Here is a 21185-nt window from a genome sequence, read left to right as displayed (position 1 = left end):
GGAGGATGCGGATGGCAACGTAGCTCGTTTTAAAGCACGTTTAGTTGCTCAGGGTTTTTCGCAACGGTACGGTGTTGATTATGATGCTGTATTTGCACCTGTGGCTACGCAGACAACATTGAGGACTTTACTAACGATAGCTGTACAAAAGCAAATGAATGTGCGTCACATTGACGTGAAGTGTGCGTACCTGCACGGAAAGTCAAACGAAGAGATATTCATGCAACAGCCTAAAGGATCTGTAGCTCGTGGAAATGAGAGGTTATTCTGCAAGTTGCAACGCAGCTTATACGGCCTGAAACAGGTGGCCAAAGTCTGGCATGACACGATTAATGATGTTTTGTCGGAGATGGGATTCATCCAAGCGGAAGCCGATCCTTGTCTGTATATAAAGACTGTTGCGAAAGGCGAAGAGATATTTCTTCTAATATATGTGGGTGACATGACATTCTAGAGAAGACACGTCTGTTCGAAGTAAGCTTTGTTCGTAGAATAAATAGAATTATTATTTTCATCGTATCAACAAATCCTCAACATGTTCATAACCATATCAACGAAGCGCAATTATTTATCAGTTTCCACGATTACGCTCCGTTTGATTATCAGTGTTACTAGTTTCATCAACATAAACAGTCACTTTAGTTGTTGCAAAACATTTATAAAATATTTTAATTCCCCATGCTTAGTTCAGTTTTTTTTAATTATTATTTATACATTTTTGTATCGTCCTATTCACCACAATGATCATCGCGAGTCTTAACGAAACGGCTATCATCAAGATAGAACAGGAACTACTGAAGAAGATCAAATTATCATCATTAGGAGCGGTAAATCAGTTCCAGGGAATTCGAGTAACGAAAGACAGAAAAGGATACTTTGCATTGGACCAAGAAATCTTTATTCGGAAGATCGCCAACAGATTTGGTCTTGCGAGTGCTAAAGGATCAAATATTCCTTTAGATCCTGGCTACTACAAAAACCGTATAGGTAGTAACAAATTACCGGATAATAAAGATTACCACAGTCTAATTGGAGCACTTCTGTACGTGGGAGTGAATACACGTCCGGACGTGATTTCGAGTGTATCAATTCTGAGCAGAAATGTAATCAATCCTTCTGAAGTACATTGGTTGGAACTAAAGAGAGTGGTCAGATACCTGTTGAAAACAATTAAGTACAAGTTGGTGTTGCGAACTGACCGGAAAAGCTCGTTAGTACTGCACAGATTCAGCGATGCTGATTGGAGCGGTGATGTCTCCGACAGAAAGTCAAACACTGGGTACATTTTCAAACTGGGAGAAGCCGCTATATCTTGGGCAAGTCGAAAGCAGGCGTGTGTCTCACTTTCAAGTATGGAGGCAGAATATACTGCACTATCTGGAGCGTGCAAAGAGTTGATCTGGATATGTCGTCTACTGAACGATTTGAAATGCACACAAGTAGGAGCGACAGTAATGGTTGAAGATAACATCAGCTGCATAAATTTCGTAGAAGTGCAGCGTCAGTCACGTCGCTCAAAACACATTGACACACGAATGCACTTTGCGCCTGATCTGGTTGAAAACGGGACAGTTATCTTGTAATATTGTTCATCGGAAGATATGACAGCGGATTTGTTGACGAAGCCAGTGGGAAGCATCAAGCAGAAAAGATTGTCGGCGCAATGGGTTTAGTCGGCAAGGTAGCAGAACCGCAGTAAAATTATTGAGGAGGAGTGTCGGTGATGTGGGCACAGACTAACAGACATGACAGTATGAGTAAATTCTAATAAAAATTATTTTTCGTGATGCACTAGTTCCACCTATATTGTACTGCGCGAACTATTTACTATCTGTACACCCCTTGTGTTATGTAAAAGTTTTTTTACTAGTTGGTTTCCCCTCGTTTGTCAACACCGATCAGCTGCTTGCAGGGATGCCTGATTTCATCAAAATATTTGAAAATGAATCGTCACAATGATTTATTGGATTACGTTGATAATATATTTAACTTTTTCTTGATGTTGGAGGGTAACCATTTATTAGACTCAAATTTGTTCATCTAGACTATTTTTTATTGTGTTGGTAGTTTTCACCCGAAATTAAGTGGCGGCAGACCAGAAGCAAGTAAATATTGTAACAAAACGGGTTTGATTTTTTATTGAGTTGGAGGATGAGAAGTAGGCGCAATTATGTATATAGTTTAGGCAATATCAAAGATAAACTCAAGATAGAGTCACAGACTAACAGACATGACAGTATGAGTAAATTCCTATAAAAATAATTTTTCGTGATGCACTAGTTCCACCTATATTGTACTGCGCGAACTATTTCCTATCGGTACACCCCTTGTGTTATGTAATTTTTTTTTACTAGTTGGTTTCCCCTCGTTTGTCAACTCCGATCAGCTGCTTGCAGGGATGCCTGATTTCATCCAAATATTTGAAAATGAATAGTCACAATAAATTATTGGATTACGTTGATAATATATTCAACTTTTTCGCGATGTTGGAAGGTAACCATTTATTTGATTCAGCGTTGTTCATCTAGACTATTTTTTTATTGTGTTGGTAGTTTTCACCCGAAATTAAGTGGCGGCAGACCAGAAGCGAGTAAATATTGTAACAAAACGTGTTCGATTTTGTATTGCGTTGGAGGATGAGAAATAGGCACAATTTGTATATACACTGAGCAAAATACCATAGTAACCTGTTTTCCATTGTCATTTCAACTATACGCTTAAATAGTAGCAACAATCATGATATATGACTATTCACCATCTGTATTGTATAAATTACTAGACAACAAAGACTACGACTTGACTAAACTATTTGTATTTATGACTTTTCTGGCCTGGTCATACTGACAATGGTAGTCATCTCAAATATAAGAACAAATAGTTAAACTCACAATTCCTAGTAAGGTGAAATTGCTCTTGAGCCTTGATATATAAGAAGCGAATTAGTTATTGCTACCATGTGAATATGTTGACAGTATAATAATGTTACCATAAATAGATACATGGTTTGATAGACGATTATGAAGTTTTAAAACACTATTCATGTAGTCCATATCAACAGAATTTATGTAGTAATCACATTATCATGTATTTTTTGTTTTTTAACCGACTATGTATTTCATTTGTACTGACTATACAAATTGTCAATAAACGAATGTTCTATGTTATTGTCACATAAAGTTACAATATAAGAGCAAATTTCGTACGGGGGTAACACATCAGTGATTGATATGAAAAAAATTATTTTATATGATGACTTTGTGTAATTTGGTAGGTCTTGCAGGTGAGTAAAGTTTGTAGCCTTACTAGTTTCCGTCATTGAAATTCAGTTTTTCAACCATTTTTCTGGCACCGGCTACGTTTTCCAGTGAAATTAACGTCTCGTATACGATTTATTATTCATTATCGGTCGCTGTAGAAACAACATCCAACATATCGCAGGTGGGTAACGAGGTTTACATCTGGACTTGGCTATTAATTTCTTTCATGCTGCTCATTCCTGCTTCAGGAAAACTCCACCGGACATCAGAGCCTTTGATCAACTGCTGCTACCAAACAATGCTCCTCAGTGTCTACGTTGCTATTCAACATTTCACTAGGCATGTCATCATTTAATATGATGTGAAAATAAAATAAAATTCCATGAAACTATTTTGTTGTTCTTGTTCTAGAAATCAAATTCATAAAACTTTTTAACATTAGCTCATGTTTTGCTGATCTTCAGCATTGTTGAATCAACCACTGCCTTTAGTTTCGAAATAACTAGAAGTGAAATGTTAAAAATACCATGGCTCTGGTTATAGCGAAAACTACCATGTAAATAAAGATTCGGTCATGGTTAGCATACCCATCTCAATCGTATTAGTTATTCATACAATATACTGTTCAATATTACTATTCTAGAGCCGATACCATTTATAGTAAACATGAACTTGACTATTGTTGAAATCATCTGATTTAATAGTCGGCTGAAAACCACTATACTCGCATGGTCAGGTTGGCCCTCTATATAGTAACTGTTACCATAATATTTTTCTGAGTGTAGTTTTGGCAATATGTATTCAATCTGTATCCTGCATGAAATTCGCATGGACGTATACAAAACAATACATTACAGGTAATTCTGTATAATTGGCAACTTTGTTGGTAAATGAAAAAAATAAACACAGTCTAGACGACAGACAGGATGTTTTTGATAGGGTAACGTGGCGCCATCATGACACATGTGAGTACTGTCCCAAATAAAGGAATATTCGAAATGACCGTTAAAATGATTGAAGAATCTAATTTGAGTGTCCTGTCTGTTAGTCTGTGATAGAGTAGTCTGCGATTTCTTAGGTATCATTTGAATAGGACCCCTCGATGAGCTCGGTTCACTGTCAATTTGAGTATTTTGAAGCAAAAAAACAAGTGTCTGATCACTAGATGCGTCGTAACTATGACAATGATTGTTTATGTTTGTAAAAATATCAAGTTACAGTATGAACGATATTGAGAAATTTCGCTTTATATCAGTGATTCTTAGAATAAGAAAGTGAAAACTTCTTAGAACCATTGTCTAGAATTTATTTAGTTTGTTATAGCCTCATCCCATGAAGCATCAGTTGTGGCAAGAAATCATTATATGCTGAATGTAAACATATGTGTGCTTCCTTTCTAACTTGTATTGTTTCCATGCATTTTGTCGGAACTAGTCGACGCTTGTTAACGGAGGGTCAATAAAATTACATTATTACTGAACCAACTGGTTCACGATTACTGACCCAACATTTTTCAATGAAACGTATGGAACATTGTAATCTTCAGTTTATCTTTGGCAATATGTATTAAATCTGTATCCTGCATGAAATTCGCATGGACGTATACAAATCAATACATTACAGGTAATTCTGTATGAATGGCAACTCTGTTGGTAAATGAAAAAAATAAAGACAGTCTAGATGACAGACATGATGTTTTTGATAGGGTAACGTGGCGCCATCATGACACATGTGAGTACTGTCCCAAATAATGGAATATTCGAAATGACCGTTAAAATGATTGAAGAATCAAATTTGAGTGTCCTGTCTGTTAGTCTGTGATGTGGGCATGAACAATTTTTCCCCTGCGCCACTGGACAAGAATGACAACCCACATCGGTTGTCAGCACTGCACTGTGTAAGGTAGAGATAAAACAAAAAAGATTCTATTTCCTTTTGATTATTCCTGTAACGATATCGGTTAAATACAGACGTGTTTGTACAAGTATATATTCTCACATTTTCGTTCACGTTCCGCGATCACGTTTATCCGAATTGTCCACCGGTATTCGGTCTTTCGGTACACACTGTATAACCCGGGAAGTGAGTCTGTCATCTTGGTCTCATCTTTGCCATGATTAACAAGCAGCGCCTCGACATTTCATTTTGGCGTCATTGTGGCAATTATACATAATAATCGGAAACGTGCAAACGTGCATCCTTGGAACTGTGATTTGGTTACACGCAGCTTTGCCAAGTTGCCAGATTTGTCTGGCAAATGCTAGATTTTTCTCGCGACACAAAAACTAACCAGATCTTTTGCCCGATTTTCCAAATTTTCTCAGATTTTCCAAATTTTCCTAGATTTTGACAGATCTTGCTAGATCTTTACAGTTTTGGCCTATAAACGATTAGTATGGAGACCTATTTTGCTCACTGAAAATGAAGCCCGTCAAAAATTTCCTTGAAAAACCCAGACAAATCCAGATAAATTTTTTACGAATTTTCCCAGATTTCGTCAGATTTCCCAGTTCTTTACGGGTTTCGGCCTCTATGCGATAGGTGGTGAGATCTTTTATTTTTGCTGACTGAAAATGACGCCCGGTCTAAATTTCCTTGATGTAATCTAAATTTCCTATATGTAATAGACCCAAATAAATTTTTGAGTCAGAAGCAGATTTTTGAAAAAATAACCTGGCAACTCTGTATTCGTCAGATAAATCTGGAAACCTGGCAACGCTGATTACACTGCAACTCGTCAGCGGCCCTTACACGATCATTAAAAGTGCCATTACATTTTAGTAATGACACTTTTAATGATCGTGTAAGAGCCGCTGTTGAGCAGTGATGCCATTTATACAGATTTATTGTAAAATCGACGATCATTTTTCATAAGGGCACATATACCAAATGTAAACAAATCGAATTAATGCATACACTGAGCTAAATTTTCATTTTCACATTATATGATATTCTAATGATTTTGCACTATTAGCATTTCCAATAATAGTTACAAGATGTGTTCAACATCGTGTCAAATATATGAGATAATCTTATGAAACATAAAACTCTTCTTAACATTATTTTTACAGGATTTCCATATAACGAATGAAATTTCCAGTCTGAGTCAAATTTATTGGCGCGTCTTATAACCATTACTAGATATCCGCACAACATACATTGGAACAATTTATGAAGCGCATATTATATTCACTTCGAATTTATTTATATATACCATATGACTAGTTAAGTATAATATATATAAATATATATATATATATATATATATATATATATATATATATATATATATATATAACTTTCAATGGAGGTCATACAAATAGTAGATAATTGCAAACTACTACTTTTCTTTGAGGATTCAAGCTATACTTGTATACGCTATACGTTCGGTAAGGGAGCACCTCATGATATTTGCGAAAGAGAAATGAGATCCCGAGACTGAAAATAAAAAAATGAATCTTACTATACAGATAGAGTAATGAAACGTACCGGATATATATTTCATGGTCCGTTAACGCATATCCTTGAACGAAGTTGGATGAGCTGTTTTTTCAGCGATTTTAAATTACATTGAGATGCGGAACTTCCTGAAAAAAAATGGTCTGAAGAAGTTGACGAATATCGAGGACAAAACTATTCCTTCAGCTTCAAGCAGTACGATTCACGACTTTCATCGGATTTCCATATAAATTATATGGGATATTTTTATAACTTTCATTATGATAACGTCCATTTAGATTTGACGTACACATTAAATAAAAATTATAAGTTTCTATATAATTTCTATGAATTATATTCGGCATATGATTCATATGACAAATCTAATGAATATAAATAAGATTTTCATTTCAGTGTGCATTTTCATATCATTAAATGAAATATTAATACACCAAATATGAGCTAATGTTTGTTTGAGAAGTTCCTCTGAAATTGACATTTTTAAAATGACACATCAACAAAACAATTTTGTTTATGTTACCTTTCAAATGCATATGATAAAAAAGGGAATATGAACATCAAAAATCAATGCAAACGTGCAATGTACATAAGCCGTTTCAATTCAAGTTTATTTCTAACATTGATTATAATTTATATAATACAGCTCGTTGTAATTAGTGTTGACTGTTTTATATCAAACAATAAACTTTCGAAGCCAAATTTATATAAATATAAAAAAATAATTATTTTCTGCTTGTCAAAAAAATCGAATGGTGCTATAAACTTTTCAGTGTAGAAAAGGTTTTATGTTATGCTATTGGAAAAGGGTTTTAAAACATTTTTTCGTTTTCGTGTGTACTAGCGACCTAGACAATTTTTTTCTGTACATTGATGAAGCGCTTTGGCTATCGTATATTGCTACGATGGATACCACCAATGGGTTCCATTTACTGCTTGGTACGTATATTCAAAACAGACATAAAATATAACTAATCAGGTTTTTTTCAGAAGCGGCAGAAATGCTTAAGGGAGAGCAAGTAGTCGCGGATTTCAGTAATCCGTCAGTGGCGCTATATGAGGAGATCGAAAATTGCTCTGTAACGGAGAATCCATCTTTAATGGATATTATTTCGCTACCCCGTTACATAACAGATCTATAATTCAACCGAAGCTTGAAAGTAGTAAACCTAACAATATGTCACTGATGGTTCAAACCACAGATAATATATTACTTCGTACTTCTCGCAGCGAATGTTGCTCTAGTCTACTTGTTCGGACTGCCGACGAGGAATACATTCGTACTATCAGAGCGAAGACGACACCCACATTCCAGCATTTTTCCCGTGATATTTGGAATAGTACAAATTTTTCTACTCAATCCACAACAAAACAAAAACAGAATGCATCACATTTCTACGATAGCTTAAGATCATCATCATGTGGCAACCGTACTGGATTAAGGAAACACCGCGTTTTTCGGAACGATTCAGTACGTACGGCAAGAAACGATCGCACTCTTGATGATCCATCAAACCGTATTTTGAAACATCGGGCATTGAGAAATTCTTGTGAGCGCCATTTTTTTAAACAACGTAGTAATGAAAAAATACGTTCTACCGTTATGAAAACATCACACACATCCAATAGAAAAACACCGGTGATATATAACGGTAATCATTAAATTATTTGTTAGGTCAATTATTTAATTAATCTATAATCATCAGGTCATTCGTCATGTGCTTCAATCATTGAAGAAGACCAATTTCAATGCTGCAATCATAGTTCTCACTCTGATTCTGATGGTAGTGAAGGCGGTGTCGATACGGGAAATGCTGAAATGTTAAATAATTTTTCTATTTTTGAATATTTCGAACCTATATATACATATATATATATATATATATATATATATATATATATATATATATATATATATATATATATATATATATATATATATATATATATATATATATATATATATATATATATATATATATATATATATATATATATATATATATATATATTAATATGTTTTTTTTTATAATTTCCAGACGAATCGGATGTTGATAGCTTCGACAAACCGGGAACCAAAAGACGACAATTTAACCAGGAAAGAACTGAGGGAACGGGGAATGGAATACACAAATTGCAGCGGCAGAAAAGTACCTGCTCGAACAACCAAAGAGTCATGCAGATGTGCTAGATTGAATTGTAGTTCTAAGTACACAAAGGAAATACAAGAAAAACTATTATACAATTTACTACGACTCAAATCTTCCGGACAAAATCAGTTCCTGAGTTCGCATATTCATGTAAAATATGCAGCCACGCATCGAGTAGGTTTTTGGAAATTTTGCATTCATGTAGTATAATATCACTTTTCGTTCGTTTACTAGGTTTAGAATTCCAAGAGGCAGTTCACGTTTCAGTATTTTTTACCCGGTGTAGGGGGAAAAATAGAAGTATGTAAAAAATGTTCCTAGCCACATTCGACATTGGAAACAAAAAAGCTAGAGTTCTTTCTGAAAAGCTCCTGCGTTGTTCAGGCATTTGCAGCGAGGATAAAAGAATGATGTTTCCAAGCCGAATATCAATTACTCAGGAAACTCGAACGTATATTGAGAATCACATTAAGTCGTTTCCTTCGTATCGATCCCGCTACTGTCGGGAATCGAGCTCTCGATTGTATTTATCTTCAGAGTTGAATATCAGTAAAATGTTTAATTTATACGTAGAAAAATGTAAAGCTGAAGATAAGGAAATCGTGCATAATAATACTTATCGCATAATATTTTGTTCGTTCAATTTGAGCAGAAGGACTGCTGTAACGACTGTGATAAATTCAAAAATGCAATAAAGGTAGCATCAGATCCTAACGTAATACAGGATATTCAGCGGGCTCAAGAAAAACATCAAGAGGTATCAAATAACATGTATAAGATGAAACGGAAGGACATCGCAAAAACTAAAAGCAAAATTTATTTCCATCAGTAACAAACAGCGTTGCTTTGAATTGGTACATAGGCAGGAAATAAATTAATAAGAAAATATGAATTCACACTTTTTATAATAAACATCATAAATTAACTATGTTTCAACAATGTATGAATAAAATACCTATATACGTTTCATAAGTTTTTTTTTTCCTTTAGCGATTTTATTACATTTCTGCTGATTGGTCTATAGAAGTGTTTTATAACTAACATTTTATATCATTTTCTACGCCTACATTTATTTCTGCTTATCATATATTCTTTCATGTTGTTCTAGCAATTATTTATATAAAAATATTCACACTACCGAATGAGTCATAATAAATCACGATAGCAACTTAGTTCGTTTTTTTTGGAATTGCCAGAATATCCCAACACCGGATCAATGGATCCTCACCCACTGACCACGGCGGATGGCAAATAATAATTATTATATTCATTGCTTTTCTACATTCGTGTCAACTTTTGATGAGATGAGTTTCACCATGCCCATACATTTTCGGATATCACTACAATTACTTGCAATCAAAAAAATAACAACAATACATGAATCCATACCAATGTTGAAATAAAAAGGGACTAAAAACAAGTAATAAAATGAAATGGTTACAAAAACAAACGTCACAAGTTGTTTTGATGTAAGGAAAAGGCCTAATCGATGGGTGTATAAACAATATTTTGACGAAAAGGTGTTTTAGTGAATGACACAAGAACAAGATAACTTTTTGGAAGGGAGCAAAACATATATTGTTAAAATTGCTTGCATAACATTATACATAAATTAAAACAATGAGTCTTTGGGTACTTAGTTTATTATTACAACAGTTTCCAATGAGAAAAAAGTACAGGTGTGTAATGTCAGAGACATAACTGGATGTCGTGAATACGAATAAAACTGACACTCTTACTTTATACTTCCGAATATAAATTAGTTGATCGATAGTGTGAATTGTGCAAGTTTTGCTCTTTTACACTACTAGAATTTGTAACGATACACCTAAACTACAGTACAGATTAGTTACATTAAACATTCTGACACACAAAGATCACGAATGCTTCTTCCGCTTGCGGTAAAAATCTTTGTATTTTGCTTGGAGATTCCTCGATCGCACCATAATTAACACGATGAAAACGACAGCCAAATTCGAAATGAATGGCTTCTGAGTCGGTGCTACGCATTTTATATAGCAAATCTGCAAAAAGTTTACTACAAACTACAACTGATTGAAAAATGGGCCGTATACAATATAGTGCAGTAAAATTTCGCATAATTCTTTGGGTATAAACTTATGGTTCTAAATGGCACCTTAGAGAATTTTGATGTCGATTATTACATTTCGGATTTCAATATTTTAGTAAAAGTTACTATCAAAATGCTGTACGGGATTAATTTTCGGCATCCCAGAAGAGCAAATTGTATAATTTTCTAAGATATTGAACATTGATTCGATATAAACAATTTTAAACACTGTTTTAGAACTGTGAAAATTGCAAAAAACTGGTCAATTATCTTAGATTTGCACTACACTGATAATTTTAATTTACGATTTACAAAGAAGCAATCTTTATAGTTCTTTAGGTAACAGTTAGAGCCATTAGAAGGGCTGATTTTGCAGAATATTCCACATTGTTGTCCATTTTCCGTTGTATTTTGCTCCAATGCAAACGACCACCAACAGGTGACTCTGCGACCTGAGCGTTTGAGGTTTTGTACAACGCTAAAGGTCTGTTCTTATTACTAGCGACTGCTCCACCTGACGACCGAAGTCCAAATTAGAGCATTGACGACTGCTGCTCCCGACGATTGAAGTCCAAATGAAAGCACGACCTAAGCGTTTGAGGCCTTATAACACGCAAAAGGCCTGCTTTCATTGCCAACTGCTCCACCGGACGACTGAAGTCCAAATGAGAGTTGCGACTTGGGCGTTTGAGGTTTTTAATCACGCAGAAAGTGCACTCTCCGAAGCTTCTGGTTGACTAAATCATTCCCACGACGTCCGCTTCCTTTCAACACACAAGAAGAAATGATCGATTTTTTACCACGGTTCACCTTTTATACGCAGTCAGTTGAAGATATGTGCCTGACTACCTCAAAATCGTCGTCCTTGTGTGAAAAACCCAAGCGAAAGTAAAGAGTTTTCCGCGTTGTTTTCAAATTTTCAGAAAATTTAATTTTTGAGTTGTTTGTGGTTATCTCACACTGTTCAAAATCTTATCCTAAATTCCTGATCATATTTATGATGAAGTAGTGAAAGAATTATGTTGCTGCCATTAATACAAGTCGATATATTCACGATTAAGTTCTGCCCATTCTTCCATATGGCTAATTTTGAAAAGGCGCCCCATAGTAAAGTAAGTCGTATTCACGACAAAACACAAATTGTTTATATATAGTAAAATAGGAATTGAAAACGCTAATTCATTATTCATAATTGATTTTCTCAAATGTGTATAATTGTTCTTAGCGCCTAATGAAATGTTGTCGAAATACAGATTGTCGCAAAACTTAAATTTAGAGGCGCTGCTTGTTTAGAGATGATACTTTCAGCAAGAGCTGTCAAATCAGTAAGAAAACAACGATTTCTTATGAAAACGGGCAAATTCATTTGAAAAACCATAGTAGAAGTTGAAGAAAAAGTTTTTACTCTGAGGTGGTAATGTTGATCTTAGTTCATTGTGCGAAATCTACCATTTATTCAGAATAGAGCATTAAACTTGGTTTGATACCATTTTTCGAATGACTGGAAATAACAAATAAAGTATCCAAAATAAATAGCACTAGATCGCTATACATTCTAGTACTCGAGAAATCTGTTTAAAAAATATTGATCCGAAAAAACCTAGCCTTACCCAATTTCACACATTTCTGTAGATTTTCCATGTTTAATCATATTTTACACTAAAAAATGTAGTAGTAATCATTTTGAAATAGTTTTTTTCTACTCCGAGTGTACTTTTATTGCTAATATCTATTTGTACTCTTAAATAAACGATAAAAATGTTGAAAATCACTATTTCCGATATGAAAATTTTCGAAAGAATCCTCCTTATCTTGGTTCCATTTTTCATTGGCAGGTGTCGCTACCGGTAAATCAGCTTTGCGCCAATGCGCCAATCGGTTAACCGATAATGAATACATCTTGGTTTTACAGTCCCTAATCGATCAAACAATATCTGCCTGTAGCTCTTCAGACTCTTAAGTATGGTTTTATACAAGGGGCAAATAACTCTAAACTTTGTCTGAACTCAAACAAGTTTTACCGGGAGTAAAAAAGTTTAGCAGGGATCTCGCTGGATTAGAATGGGATTAGAGCTACACTGAGCTAAATTTTCTTTTTCACATTATATGATGTTCTAATGATTTTGCACTATTAGTATTTCCAATAATAGTTACAAGATGTGTTCAACATCATGTCAAATATATGAAACATAAAACTCTTCTTAACGTTATTTTTACAGGATTTCCATATAACGAATGAAATTTCCAGTCTGAGTCAAATTTATTGGCGCGTCTTATAACCATTACTAGATATCCGCACAACATACATTGGAACAATTTATGAAGCGCATATTATATTCACTTCGATTTTATTTAGATAGGTTCATATATACCATATGACTAGTTTTATAAAATTTATATATATATATATATATATATATATATATATATATATATATATATATATATATATATATATATATATATATATATATATATATATATATATATATATATATATAACTTTCAATGGAGCTCATACGAATAGTAGATAATCGCCAACTACTACTTTTCTTTGAGGATTCAAGCTTTACTAGTATTCCGTTCGGTAAGGGAGCACCTCATGATATTTGCGAAAGTGAAGTGAGATCCCGAGACTGAAAATAAAAATGAATCTTACTAAACAGATAGAGTAATGAAATGTACCCGATATATATTTCATGGTCCGTTAACGCATATCCTTGAACGAAGTTGAATAAGCTGTCTTGTCAGCGATTTAAAATTACATTGAGATGCGGAACTTTCTGAAAAAAAATGGTCTGGAGCAGTTGATGAATATCGAAAACACAACTATTTCTTCAGCTTCAAGCAGTACGATTCACGACTTTCATCGGATTTCCATATAAATTATATGGGATATTTTTATAACGTTCATTATGATAACGTCCATATAGATTTGACGTACACATTAAATAAAGATTATAAGTTTCCATATAATTTCTATGAAGTATATTCTGCATATGATTCATATGACAAATCTAATGAATATAAATAAGATTTTCATTTCAGTGTAAGACAAGACCTGACATCTGGGGGGCTGCTTTTGTTCCAAAATGGACCAGTTTCTGATTGGCTGATTTTGATGTTGCCACCTGCACATTGTGAAAAGGAAAAACTTTTGCAGGGTACGCGAGCAATGATGCCAAGTATAAAGAAAATCAGAAAACAAATTTATTAAAATGTATAATTTTAGCTCACCAATGATAATGAAAATTTTCGGAGAAAGTTTCACTTTTTTTTTAATCTCATTGGTAATAAATGTTGATAGTGGCAGAACTGTGTAATCAAAATAGGCATCAAGCCGTTTTTATTTTTAGTAAATTAAAGTGTAACCAAAAAAGATTTTTTAAATTGGTGTAAACTCGAAACTGTGTATAGTTTCACGAGAAGAATGAACTGTTGTGTTCCACACTGTGGTCGCATTAAGGTAGCGCTTCGCGGTGGTCAAGTCGAAGCGAGACAACTCACTGCTTCCTCTTGCTTTGTCGCCGAAATTTCACTCTAAATTGCAAATTTCTCCAATACTAACCCGATTCACGAAAAATCAAAAACATACGATTGTAGGTAAATGATTTTACTATGCATTTGGCGAAAAATATTAGTTAGAAAGCTTTTCTTTCGCGAGATTTCGTGCGAGTTTTGTTAAACCTTTTGTTTTCTTTTTTCCATTTCTCGCTATAAACAACTCGCATATGTAGGGATGTGCTACGTTTTCAACAAAGCTTCAAAGCTAGTAGCGATGAAAATCATTACTGATTTCTGGTTCTACTGAAACATGAATAGAAATTATTTTACAAAGTAGTAACACTTACTTACATTTTCTACTCATCTTTATTCAACGTTTACACAGAGAGAACGGACAACGAAAACAAAAGAAATGTTGTTAGCGTCTACCGCATGTGGCATTTTTCACACCCCAATGCATGCGTTGACATTGTGTGCGTGCGAAAGAATAAGGAAAAACTCATTTATTTTTAAAACTCGCACGAAATCTTTCAATAAAAACGTTTATCAGGTACAGTTTATATACGAATCGATAGAAAAATTAATTATCTAGAATCGTATGTTCTTGGAATTTCCGTTTTCTTTACCGTTTTCTCACAATTTTGGGTAAAGTGCGTGAAACCCCGGGATAGGCAGCGAACTCCCGTGACCACGGCGAAGCGCTACCTTAAGCATTTCTATCCAAACCTGACTTTTTCCGGTTTCCAAAAGATTCGGTAATACGTCAACAATGGATTCGATTTTTCGTTCAACATGAGATATTTCGTGTTTTGTCATCAAAGATCAATTAATTGTTTTTAAGCAATAATATATAATAAAGAAATGCATTCACCAAAACATGTTTTATGTTTATTTCAAATCAAAAACCTAAAGTCTAAAAATTTAAATGTGATATTTTTTTCCTAGCATAGTTATTTAAAAAATCTGTAAATATGGCTACACTGTAGCCGATACGTTGGTATTTATTTCACAGGGCGAAAATGACGAGAAGGATGATTCGGAAGGAAGAATAAGAAGCCAGTTGTCAGGTCTTGTCTTCACGCTTACTTGTGGCTACCCAGTGAGTGAATCGAAAGTACTCATTTTCAACAACTGTGAACAAATGTCAAAAAATGAGTAGAATTTAAAACTGTCACTGTGTCAAAGTAACTTAACCGCGCCATCCGACATTTTCAAGTTTTTCCGGATGGATAAAATTAAAAGTGTTATAGACAGCGAGTCGTGTCAGGCTCTAGCTGGTAAGTAAAATACATTAAAATGCATTTTTACATTATGCAATAAAAATACATTTGAACTACGAATAGATTTCAAACGTCCCGTTTGTGGTTGCTTTGTGGATTGATGCCGAGAGAAGCAGAGCTGTTCCGGATACATGTTCGAAAAAAAACATTGAATTAAACCTATTGCACATGTGGGTATTGCAATAAAACGTAGTTATTTTTTAAAAGTTTTTAAAGCAATTTATTTAAACATCATTGGGTTGGATAATAATGAGTACTTTCAACATATTTACAAATGTAAACAAAAGAGAGTAAGTTCTACTCAAATTTTGCGAAAAGCATATTTACCCAAAATTGCGTAATACTTACTGTACTCAATTTTGGGTAGGTTTAGTTTTTGCGAAATTGAGTGACTTTTGACTCAATTTTGGGTAGCCACAAGTAAGCGTGTTAGGATTAGAGAAGTTTAGCCGAGATCTGGAAAAGCATTATTTTGACATAAGAAGCTGTGAACGTGGGAGCAGAGATGCCAGATATTTTTCATAGAAAACCTGTATTGTTTTGTATAAAAAATCTGTATTTATCTGTATTCAGAAAATAAAATGATGTTTGGAGATGTTATTCCATTAGATTATTGTTATAGAATGGCAGATGCAAAGAGCATTCCTTTATATCGTAAGTCCTTGCCGCACGGACATGAACATTCAACGACGAAATTTAATTGTTTTTGTTATCAACCACAATTGAATTGTAAATCCATATACTTTTTTCGTTTGAAAATGATGGCTTGGAATTCAAACATGGAATTCAAACGCCCATTACGCAACGTCTAGTCAGGTCATACAACTTTTCAGTCTGACAATAATGTTTCATGACGCTGCACGAAAAAATTTTCATTTGAATATGGGTAATCAACTTGGTAATCAAACACGCTCAGACGGAAAAGTTTCATTATTTCTTTCTTACTTTTTGTGGTATCTGTATAAATCTGTATTTAATTTGAGAAATTTGTATAAAATCTGTACTCTGCATTAAATCTGTATGCGCATGTAAAAATCTGTATAATACAGATAAATCTGTATAAATGGCATCTCTGTGTGGGAGCTCGAATGACAGATACACTTCAAACAAGATTAGGCAAAACTAGGTTGGATTAGTTTTAAATTACCCAAATTTATCTAGACTAGTTGGGATTAAAAGAGATTAGAGAAAATTGTTTTGGAATGACATGAGTTTATTACACGCTTAGAAAAAGTTACTCAAAGTTTGAGTACTAGTTACTCATTTTCAAATGATACATGGAAACGTCAAAAATTGAGTAGTTATCATCAATGATTTTGAGTAACTCCTACTCTAAATTTGAGTTTAACGCAATAACTCGTTTTTTGTTACTATTCGCAAGATCAGTAAAAGTTGTAATAACCATTTGTAGCAACAGGTTGTATATTTTGTTAGTGAGATCGCGTATTTCGAGGGTGAGTCGCTCAACACAAACGGTGTTGTGTCTGCAAAAACCGGAATGATAAACTCCGTGTTGTGCTTTAGAATGAAACCGAATATGCTCAAATGTCATTTATGAGGAATAAGTCATTTATGAGGAATAAGTCATTTATGAGGAATGGTGCCTGAGCATAACTGACATGTATGTTAATTTGCGATTGACACACTACTCCAAGCAACCACCACTTGATATAGTATTGAGTTCAATTACTTAATATTTTAATACAATACACTCAGAAAATGAGCAATTTTTTACAAATTTGGTATATGTGAAATAAAATTTCACTCAAAATTCGAGTGATAGTTACTCTATTTTTGGTACATGTGCAAATAAAGTATTACTCAGTAAATGAGTAGATTTTACCCAAATATCGTTTCCAGTGGAAGAACTCAAATTTGAGTAACTTCGGAGTTACTCTAAATTAGAGTTGTTCCACTTTTTCTGTAGATGAGTGAGATCTTACTCATTTTTGAGTAACTATTTTTAAGCGTGTAGTATGAGATTGTCTAGAGTTTAGAGTGATTTGTCCCTTGGTTTTATATGACTTATTTTTTTCTGACAATTTATTGTTATCGGTTCAGCTTTCTCACTAAATAAGTATTTGGAGAAAATGATGTTCTGTCAACACCACAAGGAGACATAAATCCATCGTGAAACACCAAAGCTGACAAAATGAAATCATTCCAAACTACCGATGTTCATATGGAGGTCGAGCGAATCGATCCATTTGTTCGCTCGACTTACACTGAAATCCATTGGTGGAGAATGTTGCCAGCCGAAGTGTGAGATTCCGAATGTTTACGGGTACATTCGTTCGAGGTTAACTACGAGCGAGTTAATCAAACGTTGCTCTAATCTACGATAGAGGTTTCAGTGCGCCCGTTAACCCACACACAGTACGAACGGTTTATTTCAAGTTTTTATCCGTAGTACGTAAATGCTTTTTAATAATAGTCGACGTGGTCATGTTAGTTTTTTTTACAGAAGGAGTGGCCACAGCACTAAGTCTGGCTAAATCAATGCCATTTGCTTCTATCGAATCAGTTTCGGAAAATTTGTCTTTACTGGTACTATCAAATGGAATGAAATCCAACTGCGACGTTGATTTATTATCGAAGGTTGAGCTAAAATCAGTGTCCTCATTACCTGTGATGATTGAAAATATAATCTTTCCATGTTTTCCTAAGACCCGACGTTGAAATCCACAAAATTTACGCTGCATTTCGCTCGACTGATAATATTTAGTACAAAAATGTGCAGAACAAATTTTTAGTGACCGGGCTCTTCGGTGCTCGATGATATGAAATACAGATTATCATTTCCTCGAATTCGACGATTTTCGCAAACAGAATCAACTCTAAATATTTTCATAAAACCATCTCCCGCAACGTCACTAGTATATGTTTTTCTTTTTCACGCCTCTCTGTTATTCTAAAATAAAATGACAACCGCACCAGCACATAGAAAAACGTGATCACCAGGGTATTTCACATGGTGGGCTACGACAGCACTTTCTGGAGGGCCTTATCCTTGCCACCGGGCTGAACTAACCAGATCATTTTTCAGATTTAACGAATTTTACCAGATTTTAAAAATTTTGCCAGATTTTGAGAAATCTCACCAGATCTAAACGCTTTTTTACTCTAGACGATAATTGGTGAGACCTTTTTTCTGCTCACGGAAAATAAAGCGCGGTTAAAATTTTCTTGTACATAGACAAATCGAAATAAATTTTTGAGTCAGAGACATATTCCAAGAATACAGGGTATTTCTTTTCGTAAATCTGTGATCAAGCTAAATAACTATCGGTTCAAAATCTGTGCACGTTTTACGTTATATAATTGCTGATCGGAATCAAATTGGTGAGCAAAAAATGGTCTCGCTCTGTCGGATATTTATTTTTTCTCAGTTTTACCTAGCAAATTGAAGACTTTTTGTGGCTCATTGCCAGTCTGTGATCGAAATCTGTAAAATTTTTTTGTTTCAATTATAGAGGTTTTAACATCTTAAGATCATTCGCCTCTTCGGACCAGAAAATCTTTCTGGCCCTATGTGCGGGGTTGTGAATCGAACCCAGGTTTGCTGCGTGATAGGCATCGACTATCCCATCACGCTATACCCGTTCCCTGTATCATTTTTAAAATCGGTGCAGAATTAAAGAATCCAACCAACTCTTTTGCGATCGCTGCGCAACTTGAGTGGCGAGTTTTGAACTACGCGATGGTAATAATTTTCAGATTTTTGTTGAAGATTCGAAAAAAATGCGGGGTGATTATTTATACAAAAACGTGTGAATATATGGAAAAATTCGATAATTGATTCTTCAGTAACTTTCCGTGGTATGTTTGATTGATATTTATGAAAAATTCGTAAGATGAAATATCAAATTCGAAAAAGGGAGGTTAGTACACAGACTAACAGACAGGACACTCAAATTAGATTCTTCAATCATTTTAACGGTCATTTCGAATATTCCTTTATTTGGGACAGTACTCACATGTGTCATGATGGCGCCACGACAGACATCCTGTCTGTCATCTAGACTGTGTTTATTTTTTTATTTACCAACAGAGTTGCCATTCATACAGCATACCTGTAATGTAATGATTTGTATACGTCCATGCGAATTTCATGCAGGATACAGATTTAATACATATTGCCAAAACTATATACATAATTGTGCCTACTTTTCCTCCTCCAACGCAATACAAAATCGAACCCGTTTTGTTACAATATTTACTTGCTTCTGGTCTGCAGCCACCTAATTTCGGGTGAAAACTACTAATACAAAATACTGTAGATGAACAACGTTGAGTAAATAAATGGTTACCTTCCAACATCGCGAAAAAGTTAAATATATTATCAACGTAATCCAATAATTTATTGTGACGATTCATTTCCAAATATTTTGATGAGATCAGGCATCCCTACAAGCAGCTGATCGGTGTTGACAAACGAGGGGAAACCAACTAGTAAAAAAACTTACAAAACACAAGGGGTGTACAGATAGTAAATAGTTCGCGCAGTACAATATAGATGGAACTAGTGCATCACGAAAAATTATTTTTATGAGAATTTACTCGTACTGTCATGTCTGTTAGTCTGTGGTTAATACTGTTTCCATATCTTGGATATACCTGTGTGTTTATGGTTGGATTTTGAGATTAATTGTTAATTAATAATCAAATGTTGTATTATTAGTCTATTTAATGATGTTTTATCATCAAAATCAAAACAGTATGTGAAATTAAAATTTTAAATTTCATCCGAGATTTTCAAGTGTATAGGACAAATTTAAATCATATGTTTGATGACAATACGTGAATAATCATGTTTTTACCCATATTTGTAAGGTTTTACCATCTGCATTCGTTCAAAATCAAGTAAATGACGCTATCTCGTGGTGATCACTCTGATTGGATTCTTCAATATCGGAAATCTAATCTGAATTAAGTACGATTCAGACGGTCCGGCTTCTTCCGTCACCGTCACCGGAACGTCAACGTCCCTCACCGTCATTCTGATTCACACGATCCGGTTTCCTATCCGTGTCCGTCGTGTCATTTTCTTACACGAAGAATTTAAAGATTTTTGTTTCGCATAATTTTCTTCCACTAATAATCTGGGAGCTTTTGAAGCCAATCGATCTGTTGTTTTCCTACCTTTTAATCAAATAAATAACTTTCAAAATTACCTAGAAAGAGAAAAAAACAAAACAATCAATTCCACTCAACAACGTAACGTACTTTGCAAATCTACTGATAAGTTTAATTACTTATAAGTGGTATATTTCGATTAAGAGTGGGATCTTGACACCGAATACATACACACGCTTAAAAATAGTTACTCAAAAATGAGTAAGATCTCACTCATCTACAGAAAAAGTGGAACAACTCTAATTTAGAGTAACTCCGAAGTTACTCAAATTTGAGTTCTTCCACTGGAAACGATATTTGGGTAAAATCTACTCATTTACTGAGTAATACT

General features: G+C 34.3%; 1 long non-coding RNA gene across 1 annotated transcript; it reads left to right on the top strand.

Annotated features, from left to right (window-relative positions):
* Window positions 1-15466: 15466 nt before the first annotated feature.
* Window positions 15467-15924, top strand: LOC131432565 (uncharacterized). Its single transcript, XR_009229899.1, has 2 exons — window positions 15467-15715; window positions 15782-15924. It is a non-coding gene; the product is annotated as an uncharacterized LOC131432565 (long non-coding RNA).
* The last annotated feature ends 5261 nt before the right edge of the window (window positions 15925-21185 follow it).

Source organism: Malaya genurostris, chromosome 2 (genome assembly GCF_030247185.1).
Source record: "Malaya genurostris strain Urasoe2022 chromosome 2, Malgen_1.1, whole genome shotgun sequence".
Lineage (NCBI taxonomy): Eukaryota > Metazoa > Arthropoda > Insecta > Diptera > Culicidae > Malaya > Malaya genurostris.
This window is presented reverse-complemented; position numbering and strand designations above follow the sequence as displayed.